The sequence below is a fragment of the Eulemur rufifrons genome, chromosome 2, assembly GCF_041146395.1.
Source record: "Eulemur rufifrons isolate Redbay chromosome 2, OSU_ERuf_1, whole genome shotgun sequence".
Classification (NCBI taxonomy): domain Eukaryota; kingdom Metazoa; phylum Chordata; class Mammalia; order Primates; family Lemuridae; genus Eulemur; species Eulemur rufifrons.
The window spans coordinates 21488948-21507117 of record NC_090984.1 but is presented as its reverse complement, the minus strand read 5'-3'; the positions used below and the strand labels follow the sequence as shown (position 1 = coordinate 21507117).

At 60.9% G+C, this 18170-nt stretch overlaps 1 protein-coding gene across 2 annotated transcripts in view; it reads left to right on the top strand.

Annotated features, from left to right (window-relative positions):
- The first annotated feature begins 2370 nt into the window (after nt 1-2370).
- The window catches only part of LINGO1 (leucine rich repeat and Ig domain containing 1), a 187642-nt gene continuing 171842 nt past the window's right edge, over nt 2371-18170 (top strand). For both annotated transcript variants that reach the window (XM_069457183.1, XM_069457157.1), the window contains exon 1: nt 2371-2552. The gene's annotated coding sequence lies outside the window, so the exon portion shown is untranslated. The remainder of the gene's footprint in view (nt 2553-18170) is intronic.

Sequence of the window (18170 nt, the reverse complement as noted above, 5' to 3'; positions counted from 1 at the left end):
GAGGTCTTTACAGGGCATCTTCCTGATGGGTGGGTACGGGGCCTGGCCCTTCCTGGACTCCCATCACAGCCACAGCGCAGCCTGGGTTTCTCCCACTTCCAGCTCCAGTCAGCAGGGGGAGGCTGAGCTGCATCTGGCTGCGGGTATGGGCGCAGGGGTTGGGTCTGGGCTTACAGGAAAGGAAAGAAGAGGAGGGCAGGAGAGCAGGAGGAGGCCTCGTGCAAGGCTGCTGGGTTTGGGGAGCCCCTAGCCATGCCTCTGTGATGGCCGAAAGGTGGGGCTGGGGGCTTCTGCCTGGATATGCCCAGCTGCTGCCCCAGAACAAAGTTGAAACTCCTCAACTCAAGGTTCCTCCTCCCCAAAACACACCCATCACACCCTATTTCCCACTTCCAGGTCTTTGCACATGCTTTTCAATTGGCACGGGATGCCGTTTCTGTTCCTTTGTGCCTGGCCAATTCTTACTCATCCTTCTTCAATACCTGGCTTCAACACCACCTCCTCCAGGAAGCTTTCCTGGACCTCCTCCGCCTCAGTAACTCTGTCATATCTCCTACTCTTTCATTTTCTGTAAGGCAGAAATGTTTCTAGATCATCTGTGTGTCCCTGTACCTAGCATAGGATGGGGCACACAATAGAGGCTTAGTGGACAAATGGGCAAAATGCATCCCTCTGTGGGGGTTGGGGAGCAAGGGGCTGTCTGGGGTGGGAGTAATGGTGGGGAGGGGCTCAGAAGATGAAATGTTATGCACCAGAGCTGTCCAGGGTCGGGCTGACCAGGAGCCTAGGGGTGCACTTTACTTCCCAGAGGGTCCGGGGAGATCTGGGATGTGAGAGGGCTCTGCAAATGGTGGAGTGCTGTGTCCAGCAGGTCCCTGCACTGCTCACCTTTGCCTTGTTTCCCTGATGGTGCGGGAGAAGGAAGGTCATAGAACGAGGGAGGGGACAAATCAGGCCTGGTGAGTATGGGGTGGTGGCAAGAAGTGCAGCTTCAGCAGTGGCCCCAGCTCTCATAGGCAAGGAGGAGGCGGGATTCCAGAGGCCGAGAGCCTGTCTGGGGACACCCCCCCTTCTGTGGGATCTAACACCGTATCAGAGCTGGGCATGGACCCAAAGATGATGGAAACCAGGTCCTTCCAAGAAAGGGTAAACTGAGGTGCAGAGAAGGGTAGGCATTTGCCCAAGGTCACACAGCAGCAGCGGTAGGCCGCCCTGTGAACCTTGTTTTTCCAGCAGGACAGGTGTCTTCACTCCGCGTTCAGATCCGGACAGCAGCTTCCCTGTTCCCTCCTCTCCCGGGCCCGCAGTCCCGAGCCCCCAACCCACATTGTCCCCCACCCAGCCTGCCCCAAGCTTGGCCGCAACAGGAGCTGAGCGCCCCCTGGATGGCATGGTCTGGGCATCGCGACCGTACTTCTCCTTGACTCACCTCCAGCCCGGTAGGGCCGGGCTCAGCGGCGGCGCACAGGGCCCGCACGGTTCCGGCTGCGCCGCCGCCGCGTACTGCTCCAGCGCCGCGCGCCGCCCTCCCCGGCGGCCCGGGTGGGGCAGGTCGGGCCGGAGCACTTTCCCTTTAAGCCCCGGCGCTCTGAGAGCTGTCGGCGGCAGCCGTGGCTAGCGCGGGACGTCGCCCCCCGCCAGGCCGAGCTGGGAGGCGCGAGCGAGCCGCGCGAGCGGAACGGAGGGGCGGTGGGGCTGGGACGCGGCGGGTCCCCTCGCCGCCCACTGCGCGCTCGAACCCTGGGCGCCGCGAGCGGGGGGCGGCCCCGATGTAATGCGGAGAATGTGAGAGGCAGCGCAGGGCAGTGGGGCGGAGGGGCGCGGGAGGGCGGCAGCAGGACGGGCGGAGAGCGCGGGAGGGACGGGGACAGGGATCGGGGCAGGTGGCGGAAAGGAGAGGAGACGCGGGAGAGGCAGTGGCAGGAAAGGGGAGAGAAGAGCAGGAGAAGAGCGGCGGCGGGCGGCGGCGCAGGGGAGGAGCAGGAGGGAGCGGCGCTTCAGGCGGGAGTGCCGGCAGGCTGAGCCGGCACCTGGGCTGGGCAGTTCAGGCCAGGAGCGCGCCGCGGCCGGGCCAAGCTAGGCGGAGGAGCGGGGACGCCGGTGGGGTCCCCACTGGGAGTGACCGGGGACCCGAGGCGGGGCCGGTCAGGGAGGGGACGCGGGCGGCGCTCGGAGGGCTGGGGCCGGCAGGGCAGGGGCCTTTGTGAGCGCCCAGGAGCGCGGGGCCGAGTGCGCGCCTTGTGCGCGTGTGTGCGCGAGCGTGCGCCCCGGCGGGGGAGCGCGCGTTAGGGATTCTGCCGGCGTCGCGGCGCGGAGGGCAGGCGGCAGGAGCAGGGCGCGCCGGGGAGCGCGGGGCCCTCCCGCGCACACGCACACGCCGCGCGCTCTCCCGCACGCACACACGCCCTCCCTGTCTCGCTCGTTGCCGCTGCCACCATCTCGGAGCCTGGCCCTGCGGAGCGGGAACCCCAGCCGGAGCGGGGACCGGAGCGGAGCAAGCCAGGGGATGCCGGCCCGCAGCGGAGCCGCGCGCGGACGGCGCGCCCGGGACGGTGAGTGTGGCCAGGCCGGGACGCTGCGGCGGGCCGGGGCCGCAGGGGCGCAGGCCGGGGAGCTGGCAGGCTGTCCTCCAGCAGCGCCGCGTGCGCGGCCTCTGATTGGGCGGGAGCCTCGGGGGCAGCGGTGGGGGTGGGGTGGGGGTGCGCGTCCGTGGGGGCGTGCACGCGCGGAGCTGGGCGGGTGCGCGCTCGGCACCCCAGGCCTTGACCGTGCTCCCGCCCGCTGCGCGGCCCCGCCTAACCCTCACCTGCCGCTAGAACCCCCGCGACTTGGAGCAACTTTGTGGAGACCCCGGGGCGCGGCGGGCCAGGAGGAGGTGGGGGTGGAGGCGCTCTAAGGGTGGAACCCCGGCCTTTCCAGAGGAGAAAGCGCAAGCAGAGAATGGGCGGGGGCATGGCCTGGGCCGCCTGGAGGGCCAGAGGGTGAGACTCCCCCACCCCATCGGCGCAGAGGCGCACTCTCCGGGACGCCCGTGCAGCTCCGCGGAGCCTCGCTGGAGCCGCTCCGGGGGCCAGACCCCTGTGATCCCGCCAGGGTCAGGCGGGACCGCGCGGCCGCAGCTCCCAGGTCGGGGGCTGGGAGGTTGTCTTTGCAGCCGGGCTGCAGACACAGGCTGAGTAGAGGCAATGGGGAGACGTGCCCATGTGTGTATGTGTGTGCGTTCCCGCGCCTTCTGCTCCGCGGGACGGGTAGCTGGAAGAAGGGAAATACCTGCAAGGTGCGCCCCACAAGACCTGGACTTCCAGGAGCTCCCAAGAGGCTGGGAATAGGAGGGGACGCCTCCTGGCCGGCCGGCCTGGTACCCCCGTCCCTCTGTATTGAGGCTGTGGCTGTGCTGTGTGCCCGGCCCCCCTTTTGGGTCTCCTCCCACACTCTGGTTCTGTGCTGGCGGCCTCGGGGAACCTCCCCACACGCCCCACCCCAACTGCCAGCCCAGCCAGTCCCGCAGGAGCTAGGATGGGAAGATGTGGTCCAGGATGGTGGCCCTGAGAGGGAGGGAACCTTGTGTTTCCAGGAGTGAGAGGCCCAAGGAAGGGTCAGGGCCCCTTCAGGCTCCTCCCCTTTACCAAATCTTCCTTCCGTCTGGGATAGGCTCTTCCTCCTCTAGGAAGCCTTCTCTGATTGCTGATTGCACCTGAATCCTTCCAGCTTGGACTTCCTTGGGGCCAGAACTGCCAGGGTCCTCAGTGGCCCCTGTCCATATGCTCCCTTTCCTGGCACCCGGGTATGAACCTATGGGGTCAGAAGTCTTGATCTCAGCCTGAATGCTGTGTGGAGGGGTGTGGCGGTGGGACCAGTCAGTATCTGCCTGGGCTTCTGGGATGTGGTAATATCTATATTTGATCAGCTTTCAGGCTTAGACCTTACTTCTCCCTCCATTATCCCTCTGGAATCTCTCAGCCACTTTGCGAGAATGCAGGACCCATGGACATGCTTCTTGTCCATTTCACAGGGGAGGATTTTGAGGCAGAGGTGGAGCTAAAAGAACTCCAGTCTCCTAAGTCTCAGGGCAGCCCCTTTCCACCGAGAAGGGATCCTCTGATCCTGGGCTTTGACGAGGCAGGGAGGGGACAGCAAGGGCACCCAGGCCTTCTCTGTTGAGCTAGCAGCAGGGGCTCTGGGGACCTGCTGCTAGAGTCTCCCCAGGGCAGCTCTCCTGCTGCTTGTGACCCACACCTTTCGCAGGTGGGGCTTCCTGATTGCCCTGGCTTGACCTGTGGGACCTCTTGACCCCAGCCTGGTTAAACGGGGACTTCCTAGATTTTGGGTCAGAGTCTGTCTGTGCTCTGCTTGACGAATTGCAAGCCTGGTTCCTGCAATCCTCCACACAGCTCTAGGATGTCATTATTATCATGGGGATCAGACCCCCCGAGCCTGGTACTCTAGGCTAGGTCCTGGCATTGTTCTTCTCTTTGGGTCCCAGACCCTTCCTCCTCTCTTGAGAGCTCCATCCTGGGGCCCCTTTGTTGGCCAAAGCTCTCACCCTTGGGAGAAAGGCTTCCCGATGGAGACCTAAATGTGCACTCGGGGGAGAAGAGGATGCTCTGGTGGCCACTTCCTCCCCAGGTGGCCCACCTGAGGCACAGGAGGCCAGAGCTGTGAGGCCCAGGCAGGCCTCTGTGACCCCCTCAGTCCTGCTGGCAGCCTGGACTCATCCCCAGGGCCACACAGGCCTTTGAGAGCCTTCAGAGATGAGAGCTGCTGCCCAGGAGTGACCAAGTGTCCTTTGGGGCTGGGGCGCTGGGCCTGCTGAGTCCTGGCAGTGGCTTCCTCAGGGTCTCTGCCGGCCCCCCTCTCAGGCGTCCTGTCCCTGGGTCTGCCCCTCCTCTCCCGCTGGCTGCAGCTGACTTAGTCTTTCTTAGCCTGGCTTCCCTTCCCTTCTTTTCTCTCTGTCTCTCTCTCTCCGCCTTCTTCCTCCTCTCCCTCCTTCCTTGTGGTTCCTTAAGCTCTGGACTTTTGCCTCCTGCGTGTTGACTGGTGCTCTGGTCACTACCCAGGTGGCTGGAGCGTGGCTGGATGCCTGGCTTGGCACCACCCCTGCCATCCAGGCCTGCTTGAACTCGCTCCCTGGCTCTTCTGGTACCTACCCCACAGCTGACTCCAGCAGGATAAGCCCTTTATTCGGGGCCCTGAGCCATAGGGAGGGGAGAGCAGGGCACCTCTTTGGCTCCTGGTCTGTCCTGCCAGGGGTGAAAATGCCAGCCAGGTGCTCCCAGCCCCCATTGGCTGCCCCCTTTAGGAGGACGGCCACTCAGCTACCCCAGCCTCCTGGCTGGGAAGGGGCAGTGCCCTGTGTGGCCCCTTTAATTTCCCTCCCCAGCCAGGCCCTGTCCCTGCCATGTTTGTGTTTTAAATTGTATATATTCTAACAAATTCAGTGACAGGAAGTTGTTTGGTGGGCTGGGCCTTGGGGTAACTCAAGGGGGGAAAGGTGCCCCTGACCACTCAGGCCTCCTTTTGTGGGGGCTGGGGGCCATTTGGCCAATCTCAGAGTCTCTGTCATGGGCTCCCAAGAACCACGCCTTGGCCCTTGCTCCACACTGCCTGGAGCCCTACCCTTGGGGCTCACTCCACATTTGGGGCATCTCCCGGTTTGAGGCCTGGGCCCCTCCCTGGATGGGCTCGGAAAGAGGAAACACACTTCGACCCGAACCCTGGGCCTGAGCAGAGTGGGCTGGGTGACTGCAGAGGCACAGTGGGGAAGTGGCCAGGGGCTGTTTTGATGGACTGGAAGGGCTGGTGGCGTTTTGACCTGCTGAGATGTTTCTGGCACTTGATAGATGCTCAGGTTGTTGAATAAATGAATGATTGGAGAACATGGGTGTGAGCGAGGGCTTTCCGGGCAGTTGGCATAGTGTTAGCAAAGGCATGGGGGTGGGAGGCACCAGGCAAGGAGAGAACGTGTTTGCAATGGAGCCATTCACGGAGGGCACAGTGGGTGTGGAGCAGGTTGGCACCAGGCAGAGGAGCATCCTCAGTGCCCGGCTAAGGAATGTGGGCCGATTCTGAATTCCCGGTTGCAGAGTTGAAGTTCCAGAGGGACATGATCAGATTTGCAATGCGAACCGCTCCCTCTGGTGGTCGTGGGAAGGGTTGGCCAGGAGAGCCAGAGGCAGGGAGGCGGCCTGAGGCCGCCGTGGGGTCCAGGCTGGTGGTGAGGGCAAGAGCAGAGATGGGCACCCCACCTGCCTTTGCCAGGAAGGCCAGGGGCCGTGTGTGGTTCCCCCGCCAATGCAGGATGGAGAGATTTGGCCTGGGGGTGGGGGGTGGACCCTGGCTGGGGTGATCCGGGTCATCAGAGTTGGGCGAGGGCTCAGGTGTCTCCAGTCCTACCTCCTGGGCTACAGAGATGGCAAGTGTCCTGGAGTCATAGATGCAGCTGTAGCACTGGCCCTGCCACTGTGCACACTCAGCACAGGAAGCCCCTGAGGCCCTCGGGCTCGCCTCAGTTTCTATGTCTATAAAATGGACACATTTGTTTGTCTCCCTGGATAACTGGAGTGAGTTTGGGTGGAAGAGGGCTACAAAGGGAAGGGGTGGACAGGTGGTCAGCAGTGCTATTTGACGGGAAGAGCTTGAGGCCCGGAGAGGGGTGGTGACTAGCAAAGGTCGTAAAGCAAGTTGGGGGCCGGTGGCTCCAGCCAGGGGTTTCCTGGCTGTGCCTGGGGCCTGCTAGGCGGGAGTGGGTGGGGCGGCTGGGGCTTCAGGGCCTCTGCAGAGGACGTCCTCGGGCAGTTGTTTCGGCAGTCCAGCTGTCAGGGAGCATATGGGGCCATATGGCTACATCAGGGGAGGTGCCGGCCACTGGAGGAGGGTTAGCAGCTGCCACCGTGGCCTTCTGGATCTATGTGGGCACTGCCAGCCACCAGGGTCAAGCGGGCGGGTGCCGAAATGGAACCTCGGTGTCCAGGTTGGTTTGGACATGGAGGCTGGGCCTTGGCAGGCAGCCCAGTTCCAGCACCCATCTGCCAGGGCAGCCGGACAGGCAGCTCCATGCCCAAGGCTGATCCAGTTAGCTCAAGGCCCGCTGTGCCAGTCACCTCCTCATAGTCCCCACCCAGCTCTGGTGGCCCTGCTGGTCCACGGGTGGCACAGTGCCTCTGATGTCAGGGTCAGGACCTCAGGGTGCGTGCGTGTGTGTGTGACATGCACCCTCACCCTGAGCGCGGATTCCGAAGCTCTCAGACTTTGGGGTGCAGAGTGGCTCCTCAAATCAGCCTGGCGGGATCAAAAGGGCGTGGGCTTGAATGCCAGACAGAACTGGGTTTGAATCTCGGCTCAGCTGTTTCTAATCTGGGTCAGCTTGGGGAAGTCACTTTATTTTTCTGAGCCTCACTTTCCTCCTGCGTGTGTGTGTGTGGGGGACAATGTCTACCTCCTAGAGATGTGTTAGCACGTGTCGAAGTGACACACGTAAAGCAGGCAGCGCCTGCCGCACTGTGAGGTCTCGGTACACCTTAGCCCGTTTTGTGCTCTGCGGGAGAGGGATGTGAGTTCTGTTGGGGTTTCCATGCCTGGACTGCCATGAAGAGGAATCTTACTGTTATTTTCCGGGGCAAAATCTGCTTTATAGTTTTCTATGTCTTTATACTGCTCTTGTTTAGTTCTCTCAGTAGTTCTATAAAGTAGTCAGACAGCATCGCCCCATTTCGCAGATGAGAAAACCGAGGCTGGGAGTAGGGAAGCGATTCTCCAGAAGTCAGGCAGCGAGTTGGGATTGCCCCTGTCTCTGGACTCCCCGCCCCGCGGTTTTGCTCCACAGGTAGACTTCCCGCACTTCTGGGGAGCAGTCTGGGAAAAGTGGCTTTGCCTTCTGTCTAGACCGGGCTTGGGGATTCCAGAGCCTCCCTGCCCAGCCCCATCTCCGTTATAGGTGGGGGACAGGCTGTCATGGTGACCAGCAGCTGCTCCCAGCTGGGGTTGCTGTGGGGGATACGGTGGGGCAGCAGTGGCTGCATTTTTGTGTCTGCTCCAGCACGAGGAGGGGCTGAGACTGGGTAGCCCTCCGGGGGCCCGGAGAGGCCAGGGAGGGTGAGCGGCGGACCTGTGCCTCACCTGGGCCATGCCAAGGTGAACAAGGCTCAGCTTTCTGGGGCAGGGAGGAGAGGGCACTGGGCCCTGCCCCCATCAGCTGTGTGACCTTGGGCAGGTCACTGTCCCTCCTTGAGCCTCAGCTTCCCTCTTTGGAAGTTGGAGAGAATGACCTCACTGCTTGCCTTGCAAGGCTGTTTTTGAGGCCATAATATAAATATGTGTTTTTGTACATGGTGGGGGATAAAAACGTGATATTCCTCAGATTCCACGGAATCTGTGGTTCCAGGAGTGCCCGTCCTACAATTGGATGATCTGTGGCTATTCAGTGATTCTCTTGTTGACACTTGCTCCGGGCCTGGCTGTGCTGGGTGTTATGGGGACAGAGAGGGACAAGACCAGCCTGTGCCCCCTCGGGGTGTGCAGGCTGGTGTCACTGTGGACAGCCCTCCTGAGCACACGCTGGCTGGCACGCTCCTTCTCAGCACCCTCCCAGCACGCCCTGCTACCCCCCTGCCACCTCCAGGCTGGCACCCAGGCCCCAGCGCCTCGCACAACCCGACCGTCCCACCAGCCCTCTCCCTCCACTACTGCTCTGTGTCCCCGGCTTCAGCCAGGCGCTGCTCACTCCCCTTCACGTGCTGTGGCTTTCCTTCCCCCATGGTTTGACGTGTGCCAGGCCCTTTCCCTGACAGTCCTTCCCCCATCCCTGCCCATGTAGAGTCCACGCCTTTTTCAGGAATTAGCTCACATGTCACTTTTAAAAAAACCCTCTCCTGGTCACCCCAGCTGGAAGTAGTCGATACTTCCTGAGCACGCTGAGATCGGTGTATCTGCTTTGCATTCAGTGCTTATTTACTGATGTCCTGTGCACCTACTGTGTGTGAGGCCTGCGTGGCAGTTTGTCTTTCTTTGTGGCTTGGGACTGCCTTGGTGGCAGGGACTGGGTACTGGCATGCCTGGGGACCAGACATGGCTGATCGGGGGCATGCACTGCATCCCTCAGGTGTCTGTGGCCACGGCCACTTCCTCCCTGAGTGGCCCCTTGGGTCCGGGGATGTGGGCAAGGCCCAGGACGTCTGTTTGAGAAGTCCCAAGTTACCGGCGGCCTTGCTGCTGAGGGGCTCACCACAGGCACGGCCCTCCCCGTCCCTGGAGGCTGCACCAGACTGGGGCAGAGGGACCCAGTAACTGGCCATACGTAACTCCCCACCCCCGCCCCGATGAATTGCATAGCACTTGGCAATTAGCGATTGATTATCTGGGGTCCTGATAACTCTTCATTATCGATTGGCGGAGGTGGGCCTGGCCGGTGTTGGTGGGGTGAGCTGGGTCTGGCTGGGAGATTGCGATCGTGGCCATTGATTTCTGACCAGGAAGCTCGATAAACAAGAGCCAGAGCAGAGAGGTGCAGGCCACCCTCCCTCCAACCCACGCTGCTGCTGCTGCTGCTGCGGGGTAGGGGAGAGGTTGGGAGGAGGGGAATTGGGGCGGATGGGGAGCTTCTGCTCACTCCCACCTTCCTGTGTTCTCCACCTTCCTTATCCTGCTCCAGTCTCTCCTGTCCCTGGGTCTCAGCTTTCCCATCTGTTGAATGGGGATTTCAGTCTCTTTGTGGGGTGACACTTTGCCTTTGAATGAGATCGCCACATAGTCACTGATTTGTCATCACAAATGGGGGCATTCTGAAGCTCTGAGAGGGGGCTGGCTCCGTGGGGATGGAGCCAGAAGCATGAACCCCAGCCAGGGCTGCTCTGCAGAGAGGGTGGGGAGACTGGAGGGCGGGAAGGGGGTCGGGGACAGCAGACGCCTCAGTAAAGCGCTGTGTCTGGCTTCTGAATGTGCAGCCAGGGCTCAGTGGAATTTGCGAAAAAGCGATTTCCAGGGAAACAACATAAAAGAGATGGTAGGGGGGACGGTTAACCTACTTAGGAGACCCAGTTGCCTTTCAGGCGTGCCAGGAGCACAGGGTGGTGTTTGTGGGACTCCCGGCTCACGTGATCAGTGCTATTTTTTAAAACAAATTTTTGTTAGGAACATTTCCAAACATACAGACATGCAGAAAGCTAGAGAGACTAGTACAGGAAACTCCTGTATACCCCTGGATTTGACAGTCATTGACATTTTGCCACATTTTGCTTTATCCTTTTTTTCTGAACTCTTTTAAATTATAGACATCGTGACATTTCACCCCTAAATATTTCAGCATTCATCTCTAAAAAATAAGAGCAAATAATTCTGTCTAATCTCAAGTGGTCTCTAATTTCCTTTCATTCTGTCCTTGAGAGCTGAGGATGCTGTAGACGGGGAGACTGAGGCCTCCGAGGTGACATGGCCTGTCCGAGGTCCCGTAGCAGAGAAAGGGAGGGAAGGGACGGGATCTGGGGTGGGCTGTGGGTGTTGCCTGGGACTGGACAGACGTAGGAGGTGCAGGGAGAGGGGAGCAGTGGTCTGGAGCTCTCTGGGGGCCGGAGCAGGACCCCGCTGGGTGGGTTCTCTGGCTCACGCTAGAGGTTCCGCCTAGAAACCGGAGGTACCCCTCTTTTCGGTTGATCGTCTCTCTTCCTTTTGTTTGCTGTGGGAACTAATCAGGAACTGCAGCGTCAGAAAAATCTAAAACAACTTCTTGTTTATTGTTTAATTTAGGGGAATGTTATCAGGCTTTGGGCGTGCAGGGCCAGGGGAGCCTCTGACGGCACGAGCAGCTGGGCTGCCCCCACCAGCCGCTCCGGGGAGGCAGTGGGAAGGCTGGCCTGGCAGGAGGGACAGGACCAGAGTCTGGACAGCCAGGGGGCTGCGGGAATTGGGTGTGTGTGTGTCAGGGGATTGGGGCTGAGCCAAAGACTCTGGCCTTAGAACAGAGATGGGAACAAGACTCCCGGGGAAGCCCCTGGGACAGCTGCAGAAACGCGGGAGGGCCCTGGCGGCCTCTGGCCATGCCAACGGGCTGTTCTATGCCCTGCCTAAGCCTAGTCTCCTCCCCAGGAGGCTTTGACAGGATGAGTGTCCTCCGCCAGCCTAAGGCAGCTGTGGGTCTCCCTGGGCTTCCCCGCCTCCTTGGCGGTCAGGGTGATCTGCCCCCAGCACCCACACATGCTTGGGGTTCCCTGAGGGGGTCGTGGAGGCCCAGGAATTAGAGAATCCTGGAACTAGGAGGCAGCCAGAGATGATCTGATTCCTCCTGTAGGTTCCAGATAGGGAAACCGAGACACAGGGAGTGGCCAATTCTGTCTTGTGTCTTGAGTCTCACAGTGAAGCACTGCAGAGCCTTGGCAATAAGACAGTTATCTGGCTTCCCAGTCCCAGGGTCCCCTCCCTCCAGGACTTGGGGTTCAGGACCAGCTAGTGCTCCCCAGGTGCAGAGGGGAGGAGGCCGGCCCAGCTGTGGAAGGGCTGCCAGTCATCCCTGGGGGTGTGGCCAGGGTTCCGCTATTAGGGCCTGCCCTCCTCTGTCTCCTCCTCCCTCTCCTTCCCCCCACCTGTGTGTGTGTATGTGTGCATGCGTGTGTGCGTGTGTGAGCCTAGTTACCTACTAGTGGAGAGAAGGGGTGTGCGGGTTGAGGAGGAGGCCTCAGTGGGGTGTCCCGAGGCTCAGCCACGGGGGGCTGACACTGGTCTCCTGTACCTTTGCCTGCCCCCACAGTGAGGAGAGCCCTGGTTAGTGCCAGGCTGACTGCTGGGCTTATTTCTGGGGGTTACTGGGGAAGGGAATGGAAGAGGCCCCTGGGAGAAATGCAACCAGAGAAGGAGCAAGCGACGGAGACATCAAAACCCCTTTTGATCCCTGGTCCACGGCCGTGCAGTGGCGCCAGGCCCTACATCAAGCCTGCGTGTTCTCTGCGGTTGGGGAAGGAGGGGAAACAACCTCTCCTCGAACAAGTGGCTCACTGGGGCCCGTGAGGCCAGGGGCACGTCGCCAGCTCTCCAGGGCAGCTGTTTCCTCCTTGGTAAAGTGAGGCAGGGATAGGCCTGTTCTGCTCTGAGAGCGAGCGAGGGTGGGAGGGCCAGGTCATACTGTCTGTTGGCCTATCCTTCACCACCCCCCCCGTGGGAAGTGGGTCACAGGAAAGAGCACAGATCCTTGTTGTCCCCCAGTGCCACCAGGCCTTTCCTCAGCTCTCCCAGTGCTGTGGGGCTGGAGAGAGCACCGTGCCTGCAGTCCAGGGATTGGTGGGTGGGACACAAGCGCTGTGTGTTGCCACACTGTGTGCCGTGTGCCACGTGGGCCCTGGAAGAACATCTCCCTCCTGATTGTGCACAACTGCCCTGCAAGGTGGACGCTGGTGACTTCCTTTCACAGATGGGGAAGCTGAGGCTCAGTGGGGTCACCCACCTGGCCAGCGGTGGGCCAGGATCGGAGCTCAGCGCTGCCTGACTTCACTGGGCCGCGCTGCCTCTGCCGCCTGGATTCTGCTCTCAGCTGACACTGGCTGCTGCTCCCTGGGTCTTGGCGTTTGCCTGTGTCCGTTGGGACCGGGAGGACGGCTGAGGGCTGAGCCTCCATTCTCCTCCCCCACCTGGCCGGGCAGCTTCTGAGGGGTCTGGCTGAGGCTCACCGCTGTTCTTGGAGGAATTCTTCCTGAGCCAGGCAGAAGGAGGATCCCTGGCCCTGCGCTCCGGGCTCGGGCCTCCATGTGTGTGCGAAGCTCTTGGAGCCTCCGGCGCCCTTTGCTCCCAGCTGGTGTGTGCCTTTGGAGCGAGCATTTGTTGGGTGACTTCACGGTGGTGTGGGGGCCTGTGTGCACATGTGTGGGCCATCCTGAGGCCCAGAGAGTCACACCTGAGGGTTGAGCATGAAGGAGGGCAGAGGTGAGTTTACTGAACACCTACTAAGTGTTAGGCACAGTGCTAGATGCTTTATACACATGGCCTCATTCAATCTTAACAGCAACCCCATGAGATATGTACTGTTACTATCCCCATTTAACAGATGAGGAAAGTGAGGCTCAGAGAGAGTGAGGGACTCGGCAAAGATCACGTAGCTAATGAATGGAGGAGCTGGCGCTCAAACCTGGTAGCATTGGCTTCTCCAGGAGGCTGTCTTGGGTGCCAGACAGAGGGAGTCAGTGCTGCAGCTGGGAAGAAGGGTGTCGGGTTTCAGGAAGGGGCCGCTCTGTATTTGGAGAGAGGAGGCCAAGGCCAGTGAGGTCCAGGTGAGGAAGGGCTGGGTCAGCGGCGCAGGCCTGGCTGGAGTCCAGCGGATCTGGCTAGAGCTGTGTGATCTTGGCTCAGCATCCCCGCCCCGCCGAGGTCTGTGTCCTCGAACCTGCCTCCCCTCCCTCTTGGGGAAGTGGTGCACATTCCTGCTGCTCCTCTCTCAGGGCAAAGGCCTGGCAGTGAGACTGAGCTGGCTGCTCAGAAGACAGCCGGGGGCAGCATGCCATGTGGGGGGGCGGCTGCAGATGAGGCTGGAGAGGGGCCCGCGCCGTGCGGGCCTCCCGTGCCAGCCTGCAGTGGGGGGTGTTCTCTGGATTCTGAGCGGGGCAGAGTCATGGCGGGTCTGAGGTTTACAGGGGTGGATCTCCAGTGGCTGGGGGCCATGGGTGGTGGGGAAAGGGTGAGCGAGCAGGGGACAGCTGGGGGCTTCTTTCCCGCTTGCCCCGGGCCCCATGGTGCAGGCTGAGGCTGCAGCCCACCTCCTTCTTGTCCTCGGTCCTTTCCCTCCTGTCCCTGCCTCCCGGAACATGGGGTCAGGTGGGAGCGGGGGTCCCTGGCCCCCCCAGGCCCCTCCCGCAGGGGCTGCAAATATTTTGTCTCACCACCTCTGCTGCTGGAAATTGCTGCTTTTACGCCTTTTTTTCTTTTGCTTGATACAAACGAACGCTGGAAAAATTCCGTGCCGGGCGCTCGCTCTGTTGCTTCTGCTCGTGCCCAGAGTCCCCTCCAAAAACTCTAATTGCTTTTAAGCTGTGATAGTTGGCAAAAGCAATTTTCTTTACATTATGGAGAAAAGGGGAAAATCCACCGGATTTCCTTCTTCCATTTTTTTTTTTTTTTCCTTTTTGACTCTAACCTCTCGTTTTGAGTTCCCTTCACAGCTTCTATGGTCCTGGGAGAGAAATGGAGCAGAAGAGATATGGGCAGGGAGGCAGGAACACCCACGGGCAGGGCATTTTGCCTCCTGGGCCTCAGTTTCCCCATATGCAAAGTGGTGCTATGTCTCCATTCGTTTGACAGACATTCCCTGAGCACATCTGCTGGAAGCAGCTTGAGGGCGAGGACTGGCTCCCTCTTGTTGGCTGCCACCCCCAGCACGGAGCCCGACACATAGTAGGTGCTCAGTGAAGACTGGCTGCCTGGTAAATGGCTCTCCCGTGAGCCAGGCCCTTTGCCAGGCACCCGGACTGCCCAGGATGAGTCAGAAGCCCAGGAGAGCCTGCGATTACGGGGGCAGCACCACGCAGACGTAACTACCGTCTCACTGAGTTGCAACTCGGGTGGGCACTGGGACCAGGGACACAGGTGTCCAGTTCATAGGACTCTGCTGCTACAGTTGGGTTTGCGTCACTGTTCTTCAAGGGGTACAGCCCTTACAGTTTATAAAGTCCACTCACCCCTGACCCCTCAGTAGACCTAGACACGGTCCCCTGCGCTGGGCAGAGCAGGGCCCAGTCCCCCGCGGACAGACATAAGTCAAGCTCGCACCAGGGTCCTGCAGGCAGGTAGAGCTGGCGTGGGGGTTTGAACTCAGCCGCCCGCACCACCTCTGCTGAGCAGCACCCCTCTCCACCCGTGGCCTTCTCCCCTCCTCCCCTCCCAAGCCCTGTGCTCCTTCCCTGTTTGCAGAGCGTGTGGGGCTTTTCAAAAGCATTAATGATAGAAAATAAATTGGAATCGGAGAGGAATCATCGCCGGGCGTTCTCGGAGGGCCGCCTCTGCCCTTGCGCCTCTCAGCCATATTGAAGCCGCAGCCAGACCAGAATATGAATGAGTCTGGGGCCGGCATCGCTCCTAATTTCCCGGGAAGCCCTCCCTGGGCAGCCGGCGCGCACCGGCAGCAAAGCTGTTTGCAGCGAGGCCTCAGCCTTCGCTGGGCATCGTGGCCAGGGCTGATTTCTCTGGGGTGCAGTCGCACTGCGTGGCTGCGAAGGTGTGGCGGATTCCCGAGGTTAGGTCCCCCAACCCCAGAGCCCTCTGCTGGGGTTATGGCTCTGAAGTTAGCCCCAGGGAGGGCCAGGCATCCCTGCCGGAGGGAAGGGGCACATACAAAACCGTCAGTGGCTCCTCGGTGTCTGCGTTCCTCATCTGGGCATCTAAGGCCCCCTGTGTGCATTGACCCTCTTGTCCTGTCTCCTCCAGGAAGCCTTCCTTGATTACCGCCTGCCTCATGCTTGGTTTTCCATTTTCAAGCTTCTTGTGCCCCTTCAAGCCCAACAGGGACAGGCAGGTAGTGAGTGGAGCAGGCCGGGTGGGGTGCAGTAGGGTGGGTGGAGATGGCAGCGTGGGGGCCCAGGGAGCACCCGTTTGGGCATCCTGCCATGGGCACATCCATGCACAGCTTGCTCAGGAGGCAGTGCCCATGCTCCACAGCCGCAGTTCTCATCTGCCTCCTGGCAGGGAGCTCCCTGAGGGCAGGCGCTGGTCTCTGCCATGACACCTTGTCTCTCCACGGCAGGCCTGCTGGGCATGGGCTGGGCACTGGGGCAGGCTTCCCATAAAGCATCAGAGGCTCTGGGGACCTGGGGCATCACTCAGGGCAGCAGTCCCCAACCTTTTTGGCACCAGGGACCAGTTTCATGGAAGACAGTTTTTCCATGGGCCAGGTTGGGGCAGAGCGGGGGAGGGCAGGGTAGATGGAGCTCAGGCTGTCACTGAGCAACATGGGGGCGGCTGTAAATACACTCGATTGCCTGCCACTCACCCCCAGCTATGTGGCCCTTATTCCTAAATTTCACAGGAGACAATTTTCCCGTGGGAGGGTGAGGGGATTGGGGGGTGCGGTGCAGGTCTGCAACCGGCCCTAACAGGCCACAAATCAGTAACCCTTTTGCTTAGAGATGGGGAAACTGAGGCCTAAAGATGCAGGATAGGTGGAAGGTTCCCTGTTCTGCTCCAAGCAGACGGTGCATCCGTGCCTTACTAATCTTCCCCACAGAAGTAGGGGGGCAGTTTTTGTACCTCTGCTTTAGGGGACGCTGCAGGTCTGCATTTGAACCAGTCTGTGGGAGCCCCAGTACCAGCCGTCTCTCTCTGGCAGGATTAGGGGGTGCCGAGGCACACTCTGAGTCACCCAAGGAGGAGCGAGGTACGTTTGTGCCCAGAGTAAGCCCAGCCAAGGGCAAAAGGTCCAGATCTACCGCTAACTCCCGGTGAGACCCAAGCCAGGCTGAGGAAGGCTCCTGGAGGGGTCGGGGGACTCGGGGGGGCCCACTGAGCCCACGTGGCCTGGGCCTGGCTGCCAGGCCTGCTCAACACTCCTGTCCAGCCCCTGGGCTCCCTTGGCCCCCGCCCAGGCTCATATGAAACTTCTCAGTCCTGTCGCCTCTGTGGTCCCTGCAATGTGGGAGGTGATGACTGCAGTACCGAGAGGGGCCCCGTGAGCAGGGCAGGGCGGGCTGGGCAGCCAGTCCCCCGCGCCAGCTGAGGGGGTAAGAGGACCAGGGCAGAGGGACTCAGGCCACTGCCAGGTGGGCGGGCTGCCCAGACGCAGGACTGCACACTCAGCCCTCCAGCCTGGAGCCAGGGCCACGCCAGCCACTCCCCTTCGTATCCTTCCATGCAGAATGGACTCATAGGGACTGCCTTGTCTAGCCTGAGGCATAAGATGGGGAAACTGAGGCCCAGAGAGTCTGAGAACGAGACTCAGGGTTGCCACTCACTCACTCTGACCTCTGCCCATCCAGCCTGTGCTCTCACCCTCCCTGATGGGGAGCTCACCCCCTACCAAGGTAGCCATGGCCACCTTGGACGGCTCCCTTCCAGCTCAGAGCCAGCATCTGCTCTCAGTGACTCACAGAGGTCCTGGCCTGGGGTCCAGGGCACAGGACCTGCCCCCAGCAGACCCTCCTGATGTGCACGTGGACATCGTGCCTTGAGCATCCTCTCTTGTAGGGGTGAGCCTTGCTCCGTTCCTGTTCGATGCTTCAGAACCTTTGGGCTGCGGGCCCCTTGGGGAGTCCGATGAGAGCCGTGGGCCCTGTATTGGACACGGGAGCTCCACCCCTCCTGCATGCCTGTCTTCACACCCAGTGCCCACAGGCCTCCGTAGTACCCCTTCCCTGGGGAGCCCGGTTAGGAACTGCTGCTTTAATCATTCCCCAGGTGACATGGTTAATATCACCTGTTGCGCTGACCTAGGATGGGAAGCTTGGTGTCCCAGACCCCAGGCCACACTCTTCTGCTCTAGCCTGCTGCCTTAGGAAGGTCCCACCGTGTGCCCGGGTTAGGGCCGAGCGCTGTGATAACCCATTCATTCATTCTACAAACCTCTGTGTCCGGCGCCTCCTCTGTCCAGGCCTGGGCCGGGCTCTGGAGCGCGGAGGAAAACAAGACCTGCCGCAGGAAGCCAGACCTGCCCGCGGTCACAGCTTGAGGGATGAGAGCAGGACAGAGGTGAGCACAGGGTGCGGATACCAGAGGGGCTTCCACCCGAGCCTGTAGGGAGAGGCTTCTTGGAAGACATCCGGAGCCGGTAAGGAAGGGAGGGCATTAGCCAGCAGAGGGAATGGCAGGTGCAAAGGCGTGGAGACCTGGTTCTGTCAAGGAGGACAGGAGGCCCCGTCTGATTGGAGGGGAGGCACTGGGGTCAGGCAGGAAGCCGAGGGCCAGTTGGGGATGGGTCCCAAGGGGCCTGGTGGGCCCAGCAAGGAGTGTGGTCAGGGAGCAGTAGGGAGCCATAGAGGAATGTGGAGCAGGCAGCCTATGGTTGGATCTGCAGTTTGGAATGCTCCCCCGCCTGCTGCAGATGGAACGTGGAGGGGTGTGGGGTGGGGACCAGAGACCTTGAGGACGCTGTGTTAGCTGGGCCCCGACGCAGGTAGAGAGTGTCATTCGCCACCCACCGGGAGGAGTTTGCTGGTCCCTCCTGTCCCTGTCTCAGGAGGCTCCAGGAGGCAGGGGGGCATTAGCTCAGCAAAAAA